A 9,640-nucleotide genomic window follows, 5' to 3' on the forward strand; every position below is an offset into this window, starting at 1 on the left:
TTCTATTTTGAGAGCCAAATGACATAGGCTCATAGAAGTGCTTGGTGAAATGTGAAACACTGTGAAATGATTGCTTCGTAGTTTTTAAAAACAATTGCAGGATAAATGAATGAAAGTTTTTGAACAAAAACAAATCCTACATTTGGTATTCAGGTTTCACTTAAACTGTTAAATATTAGATATTTTAAATAGAGAAAAATATTAAATAAAATATTGAGATATTTTATAGGATTTCCCAAATTACTAAAAAGGGATCTACTTTTCCAGTATTCCCCTAAATGACCTATTATAACCCAAAATAATTTTTTTTTATTTTACACAGTGTCAAAAACCGGGGCGGCACATGATACAAATTTCTAAATTCTGTTCTACAAAATTGCCGTCCTTCTCCTTCACTCAGCACTGTTTGATAACCCAAAATCAGAAAGGACTCAAGATGAGATAGGGTGGGAATCCAACCCACACTGCCTTCTAAGCACAAGATTTTAATCAGCAACACTCGTTTTTAATACAATAGAGAAATACTTAGAGGAAAATAAATAAAAATAATTATTGTGCAACGGGGTGACTACAGTTAATGACAATATACTACATTCTTGACATTTGCTGAAAGAGTAGATTTTAATTGTTCTCACCACAAAAAAATAGTAAGAATGTAAGATAATGCATATGTTAATTAGCTTGATTTAGCCATTTTACAATGGATACATATTTCAAAAAATGTACATGATAAATATATTTAAGTTTTATTTGTCAATTAAAAATTAAGTACAGGATATTACCACTTCCCATGTCAAGGCTCTGTCACATGTAAGTGGATTCCTTTCGAAGTATGTTTGCTCTCATGAGCTCATGTATATTGTTATTCTAAAAACAGATGAGCTCTTTTAATAATCTGTCAAATTTATTTTAACACAATAACTAGGCCTTCAGGGTGCATCTGACTTGACCCTTTTCTGTACAGTAAATCCTCAATTAACATCATCCATAGAATCTTAGAAATTGTGACTTTAAGCGAAAGATATACAGCAAGTCCTCAAGCAACATCATTTTCTTCAACATCATTTTTTTATAAGGTTGATGAAAAAAATGGTTTTGTTATGTGTCATTTCACTTAAAATGTGGCAGTTTCCAAGAACCCGTCAGGGACGTTAGCTGAGGACTTCCTGTAGTCTTGTCTGTTCTGTCCAACAGTCTAGGCACCAGCCATATGTAGCTCTTTATATTTAAATTTAAATTAATTAAAATCCAATTAAAAATTTAGTATCTGAGTCACGTTATCAATATTTGAAGTGCTAAATAGCCAGCCACATGACTATTGCTACCATATTAATTACTGATTCATAAGATACCATACCATCTAATGCTAGCATATTAATTTCTGATAAGAACATTTTCTTCATTACAGAAAGTTCTATTGGACTGTGCTGGTCTAGCTTCTTTCTACTTAGTCCATGACAACTTCATGTTAAAAAAGTGTAACATAAATACGTATGAAAAAGCCATTCATAGGAATATAGAATTCTGATCTGCAAATGACTGGAAAAACCAAGGGTTTGGCCCAGATTTCTGCCTTCCTGTGAGTGAGATCATGTAATTCTTTATAAGGTGAAGTAACTCAGGCCCAAAACCACCAGGGGACAGGTTCAAGTTTATACAAAAAGGGTGTCAGACCAAAGTTTTGAAACTCGGTTCACGTTTTTCCTATTGCAATGCTTCTTTTATAATGTCACACTATTTCTTCTCATTCACTACATGCCTGTAAAAGACAAAATGCAACAGGCTGCCATTTTATTGACTTTGACAATAATTCTTTGTGAAATTTAAAGTCGGTTAGAGCATGTCTATAAAAACACATTCACGATAAAGCCATAAGCAAAAATACCACCTCATTTTCATATGTGATTCAGGAAAAATAATTGCTAAAATTATTGATCAGCTATGGTCTATATACAGCAACACATACCTTAAGCACATCATTTTATTATCATACTAAACAACCCTGATAAATTAGTAGTATTATGCCAATTTTATCGATGAAGAAACTGAAACTTAAGTAACAAATGTCTCAAGACTGAAATCCAGGTGTGTTTGACTCTATAATCCATATCCCCAATCAGAGCCCTCTATCCATAATCCCCTGTGAAGAGTAAATCACAGAAAATGTTCTCTAACTTTTCATTCGGCTCTAACATTGCATGAAGGTTTTGTTTGTGAGTGAGTGAGAGTGTGTGTATGTGTATGTGTGTATTTGTGAAAGAGATAGAACACATTTTTCATAGTGCTCATATATTTTGGCTCAAATTTCCATTTTGATAGACTTATTTGAGGGGAATTAATTCATGTAATAACGATAACAGAAGAGGAGAAAAGAGTGAAGAAGAAAAACAACAAGAACTTACTAGTTTATTAAGGACAGATTTATCACATATACAGAGCACACAATTTCTTATTAGTACGTCTGCTCCTACTCTCTGTCTCTCTTTACATATTAGTTCTAAGAAAAAATAGTTCAATTTTTAAATTGCGGGGTAATATTTATGTACAGCAAGAGAGATCTGTGCTTATGATTAGCAACATAAACATAATACTCACTTTTTCCTTCCTAAACAAAACCATGGAAACATATTTATTGAGTGTTTCTTATGTTATAGAAATTGTGCCAAGTTTTAGAAAAATAAAAATAAATTCAATGGCATCCATGGACTAAAAGGCATATCTAGCATGTAAGATAAATAATGAATCTAAACAATCCCAAACCAAATGACAACAATGCAGTAAAAACCCTTGAAATAAAAGACTTTCTGGGACAAGTATCTGATGAAAGATTACAACTGGAATATGGACCACCATGCTGTTTATCTAAATAAATATTCATTCTACTGAAAGGGTCGCTGGTAGAAAGAGGAATTAAGAGACTATTCATTTCTAATGAGTGCCTCATTCTATCCTGGCTCTTCCTGGGTAAATGGAGGAGAATCTACATGAAATGGCAAAGCTCTTTGTGCCAGCTGTTTCTTACATGTGCTATCTAATGAACAGTCTCCTTTTAGTACAGGAATGATCTAACTCCTATCTCATCCTATCTTGAAGCCTATAATAAAATAGATACAGATGTTAGCAGGTATCCAAACACATTGGTTAGGACTATCATTATTCTCAATATAAAAATGTTAACATAGCACTATAAAAATAAAAATAACTTTGCATTTTAATGAAATTCTTTTATATTAAATGTTCACAGGCTGAAAAGTTGTCTGTAACTTGATTCAAGCAACAAATGGGACGTATGAATAGGAGAAATGTGCCCATCAACATTCTTATTTCTAGACCAACTGAAAACTGACTATGTTTATATTGCTTTCCAGATGACCACTAAAGTAACTTATTCCTTGAGAATTTTTTTATACTGATGTATCATTAAATTGATAAGTGCTGAAAGACTTGATACTTTCAAACCATGTGTTATCCATACATTGATATGTAGGCAATAGAGAGCTCCCTTTAGCACCTGATTAGCATGTGCTATGGCTTGACTGTGTTCCCCAAAGTTCATGTGTTGGAAACTTAATCCCCAATGCGACAGTGTTGACAGGTGGAATCTTTAAGAGGTGATTAGAAAATGGATTAATTTTATTATCACAGAGGTAGGTTTATTGAGAAAATGGGATTGTTATAAAAGCTAGTTCATCCTCCCTCTTTCTCTTGTGCTCTCTTGTCCTTCCACCTTCCACCATGGGAGGACATAGCAAGAAGACCCTCACCAGATGTCACCCCTTGATCTTGTATGTCTCAGCCATCGGAACTGTAAGAAATAAGCCACTGTTCTTTATAAAGTACCCAGTGTATAGTATCTTGTTACAAAACACAAAACAGACTTAGCAGGCTTGTGGCCTCAGCACAACTCACACTCAGAGAAAAAGGTGAGAGGAAAGACAGCTGCCAAACATTTTATATCTGTTTTTCCTATTATCTTTTCATAAGCCCATATTACAACCAAATTTTTACACCAAGTACAGAATATTAAATATTAATGTAAAAGAACTTGAGGAAAATCATATTACAACTTCACGGTAAATTTAATTTAAAATGCTAAAAGCAAATTCTTTCCCTGTACATTGTATTTGCGTTTTTAGAAACAGGAGCATGCAAACTGACTCTCATTTTTATTAAATGACTATCTGTAATTGTAGGATTCTCAGAGAGTCAGAAAGTGAAGCCCACGCTCCATGAGAAATGGACAAGTTCTTATTATTTGACAATTTATTTCCCAAGGCTTTCTAATCATTTCACCTAACAACCAATTGAATCTATTTAAATATAATCTCCCCTTGCAATACTGCATGGCTAAAAAACATATTAGCTCTAAAAATATTTTCTTTAAGAAAGACAAAGATGCATTAAAAATCATTTGAAGTCATAGTCGCATTTTTTTAAAAGGGGGGGAACCTACAGACAAACAATGTAAATCCACTTAATTATTTGTTTATTTATTTTCTTTTACCTCAGCACATTCATTTGACAAAATGCTTTATTGTAGTCTTCCAATAATCCTTAGGAGATGCAATTATGTAGATTTCATTTTATGAATTTTCTTTTTTGTTGAAGAAGAGGAATACTGTTGAAGAAGGGACAATGATCACTTACAGTTCATAGGAATTAACAGAGTATGAGGCTAGGCATAAAAATACATAGAAGGCAGAACTGAGGGGGGCTTTAATTTAATCATTTTAGTCATTTAATTCAGAAAATTTAGACCTTCGGCACACACACCTAACTTCTCGGTGAAGACTGAGTGTGACCCACCAGTCAAAACCTCCTTCATTTTCTTTCAACTCTCCAGTCAGCCAGTAATGCAGGGACCACTAGAATGTTCAAACATGATGACTTGATGAACTTAGAGAGGATCTTTAGAATCATGCAGAATAATCATGCCATTAGGTTAATAATCCTTGGAAGTTTATCCTCAATCTTTGAAATAACTTGGGTTATTAGTGAAGATTGCTCTCTTTCAGTTAATGCATTTGGCCATAGAGTGGACTTGTCCCCTCAGTTTTGTAACAGTGAAACAAAAACAGAATGGATGTCAGCCTAAAATGTTGGCATAGCAATCTCTTTAACTAATAACCAAGATAATTTATTCATGTTGCTTAACTTCTTTAACCTCAACAAATATTTTCTGATCATCTTCATCAGAAAATGAAGTTTTGAATAATGAACTAACAGATGATAAATGAATAGTTAAATGGCAAATTCATAAACTATAAAACTATAGTTTTTTGAGAGGATATTCAGATTCATGTGCATGAATTAAAATTAAATCTTAAATGCTTTGTGAAATTTTAGATTATACAAGAATACTTACAACTATATACATTCCCATTTTCCTATTATATTAATGGTTGCCTTGGTTCAGGCCCTTGTATTTGAAAAGTCTCCTACTCATATCTGTATTATCAGCATTTCTCCTATTAATCCCTCTTTCACATTGCAACAAAGCAAGCTACATAAGTGCAATTTGATTTTCATCCCTCTACTTGAAACTCTCTGTTGCCTGTAACAAAGTCAAATCTCCTAAGACTGGCCCACAAGGCCACCCACAATCTGACCCCTTCTCTCCTTCATTCTGTAATACCTGTCAAGTCACAAATTAAAACTCTTTATAGTTTCCTACATACACAGACATATGCATGCACACTTATATACACACACATGTGCATATGCACATATGCACACCAGGTAGATGGAACAGCACTTCAACAACTATTACATGAGTTAATGGAACTTCCTATTTCAACAGCAAGCTGAGCCAGCAGAAGCCAGCATAGTAGCAGATGGGCTTCAGGCAGTCAGAACAAGTTTTCTGATTGATTCCCTGTGAATTTATCGTAACCACGACTGACCTTTTGGCTGATTAAGCTTCCTGGAGTTTTTGGTATGCATCACAGAGATTAGGCAAGTGGAATCCAACCTGTGAAAAGGGCCAGTAGATAATTCAAAATCATATTATAGGAATATTAGAAATGTGTGACCCTAATTTGCACCTCAACTTGGTGAACTGTAAGAAGAGATGGTTTTCATTCTGTGTTATTCTGAGGCTGCTTTCTCAGCTCAATACAACATGCTGGCACATGATAGCTTTCCTGGAGCTTCCCAAGAGGGTGGGGATACCTTTATTATCTTACTTAACTTTTCAGCCTTTCTTAGTGACTTGATAATTGCGTGATTAAACAGGGGTGAATTTGATCATTATTAATTTACTTATATACTTAGAGAGCTATTTTCATCTTATATAGGGATCAGCACATCCATTAGTTGATGTATACAAAAATATGTGGAGAAATTACAATTGCTTTGCAGAATGTATTCCAAAAAGTCAAATATTACCAATATATTAATATTTTCTAATGTTAGCCAGGAAAGAAGACAATTGAAATAAAACAAGTACCATATCTTAGGTCTTAAGCTTAAATTACTCTTACCTATATGAAATAGTCAATTTATATATTTTTTTGGTTTTAAACAGGCAACTTATTTTCTTTCAGTGCTGGGAAATCTAATGTAATGAAAACGAGACTTGTGGCATTCTAAGCAGTATTGATAAAAAGAGCAAGCAAAGTCTTAGAACCTTACATTTTCTCTTTTAGGATCTCTTTAATTCAGCATTCCAATTCAGCAAGTGAATTTCTTTGGATTTAACTTAAAAAATTATTTTATGGGTATTCTCTGGAAGACAACTCAGCCTATGCTTATTTGAGGATAGTGGCTGCATTTTTGTTATTGTTAGTTCTACATTTATTTATCTTAAACTCTAGCTGTTTTCACGCCTCCTACTTCATATCCTGAATGGTCCTAGTCATGAAGCAGCAAAATCAGGGCTTTTCTTGAAACACATGTGTAATTTCCAAGCTATTTGTTTTTTGATGAAGTAAATGCAGAGGATGAAAATCATCCGTGGGAATCAGGATACACGTGCAGAACAAATTCAAAATTAATGAATCTTGTGAATCTATAATTTCAATACAAGTGACAAATTTATACAGGAGAAACAGATCTTCTTAAAAGGATGAAACTTCTATTTAAAATTGAGTAACTAACATGTGGGGCATTTGTACAGGTACAAAGTCATACCTCAAAAAATTCAATGAAACTCTCCTCTCTGTAGTACAAGAGGCAACACAACAGGCCTGAAAATGTCCACTGTGCTATTCCACAAAGCCCAGTTCCAGGATTCAAACTTTACCCAGGCTAAGAGAAAGGGTGCGAAAGTGCTGGTTATTCCATATGGGCTTGCAACAGTCTGACTTTGACTGTGCTTAAGCCAGAACTCTTTGAAAGGATTGTGGTTGTAGTTTCCATGGCAATGAAAATTCCAAGCAGCAAGAAGGGCATTCACCAAAAATTGTATACTACCTTCCACCCTCCTGAAGTCACTTTTTTTTTTTCCTCAGAAAGAGAAAGAAGACTGGTTCCAGAAAAAATAGTTGTTAGTTTTAAGCTGAAGATTAGTATTTAAGATCAATTTAGACATCCTCATAAATGGGATGCAAAGTTGGAGGGTGGATAGTTTGGTCTAGGAAAGGGAAAGAGAATTGCAGACACAAATGGACCACTTTCTACCCGATCTCATCCCCCAACTCCTGATGCCAAGGATTTTGTGGGTCAGAAACACCAGATTTCCTTTCTTCTTGTGGAAATTATGATCTGAATTCCAGAAGGAAGCTTGGGAATAAAAATGCTTGTATGTAAGATGACTCATATAGCAAGCACCCCTACCACTTTTGTTGGTGGTATAGAGACCTTGCTGCTTAAAATCTCTTTTCAAAGAGTCCAATGAAGTTATGCCCCCAAACATAATTTTATCAATTCTACTAACACCAACAGATACCATTAGCAGTTGCTTGTGAAATATTACTTTACATTTTCTTAAAGGCTTAGAAACATCTTTACTTAGAAGAAATTTAACTGCCTAATAAGCTTTGAGATTAATGTCTCTTATGTAATTTGCTTCTCGTAAGTATTTCTTTTTTCTTTTGGAAATCCAGGCTCATAGTCTTTTATTATTACAAACTAGCTTACAACTGGGTAAGTAAAGATTTATTTCCGTAAGAAAATTTAAATTGTATTCAACCCTATAAAACACCTTTATATATTTATTTGGTGAAAGAGAGAAGGTGTGATAAAATGAGGAGTATATGGGCTCTTCAATGGAATAAATATTTGTTCTGCAACATTTTTTCTTATGAATATTAAACGTTATTTTTCACATATAAAAATATGAAGAAAAATTTCATGTAACTATTATTAAAATATCAAACATTCTAACAAAGTAGTGTGAAAATGAGTACTTTCCAAGTTAATCCACAAATAGATAAAGAGTAGAAGAAGATTGGCTGGGCATGATGGCTCACACCTGTAATCCCAGCACTTTGAGAGGCCAAGGCAGGAGGATCACTTGAATCCAAAAGATTAAGACAAGACAGGGTAATATCAAGAGACCTCATCTCTACAAAAATATTTTTTAAAAATTAGCCAGCTGTTGTGTCTCGTACCTGTAGTCCTAGCTACTCAGGAGCTTGACACAGAAAGATCTCTTAAGCCTAAGAGTTTGAGGCTGCAGTGAGCTATGATTGCACAGCACAGTTGCATTCCAGCCTGGGCAACAGAGCAAGATCACATCTCAAAAAAGAGAGAAAAAAAAAGAGTAGAAGAAAGAAAATTATCCAAAAAGAGATTTTATAAAAACATTGCTAAACGGAAAGAAGTGGTAGTAGCAATCAAAATACTATCTTTTTATTATCAAACATTCAACAGATTTTTACAAAGTTAATAGTCCATAATGGCAAGGAAATGATGAGATAGCTATTTTGACCTACCTCAGAAAGGGATATGCATTCTATGAGCCTATCTAGAAAGCAACTTTAGTTGTCACTAAAATCTTAAAAAGAGATTTATACTCTTTAGTTATGGTATTTCTAGGATTCTGTATTGAAGAAGAGGCTGGGAATGTGAACAAATGTGTATCTAAAAATATACTCTTAATAGAATTTTAGTAGTAATAAATATCCAATAATAGGAAAATAACGTAATAAATTATGATGCAGCTATATGATGTATTGTTGATAGTAAAAAGTAGCTTTAAAAATAATTTAATAATTAAGCTTGTCACTTGTATCTTCACAGTTGGAGATAGTCTCATAAGAAAAAATAGGCACATGTATAGTCTTTTTAAAGTTGATAAATAGATAAACAGACATGGATAGATGGCTCCAGAGTATAACACTTTCCATGAGGAAGAGTGTAAAAGAATAGGTGTGATTTGACGTCAGAATGCTATTCCTCCTGCAGAACTCTTGAAGAGGGGAAACTAATTTGTGCAAGAAGCCCAGGCAGGTTTCTTGAATGAAAAGAATAGAAATTTCAGCATTTTCTTCCCAGGATTCCAAGCTCATTTATAAGCCATCTATTATTGTGCAACGAAGGCACCCAAAAACATAGCGGCATAAAACCACCACCATTTTAATTGCTCCTAATTCTCTTAGAAATCTGAGCTGGGATCAGCTGGGTGGTTCTACTTGCTGGTTTCACTTGGGACCACTCATGTGGCTGTAGTCAGCTGTTGACATGACTTTGACTGGGT

This window comes from Nomascus leucogenys, chromosome 22a (assembly GCF_006542625.1).
Source record: "Nomascus leucogenys isolate Asia chromosome 22a, Asia_NLE_v1, whole genome shotgun sequence".
NCBI classification, from domain to species: Eukaryota; Metazoa; Chordata; class Mammalia; order Primates; family Hylobatidae; genus Nomascus; species Nomascus leucogenys.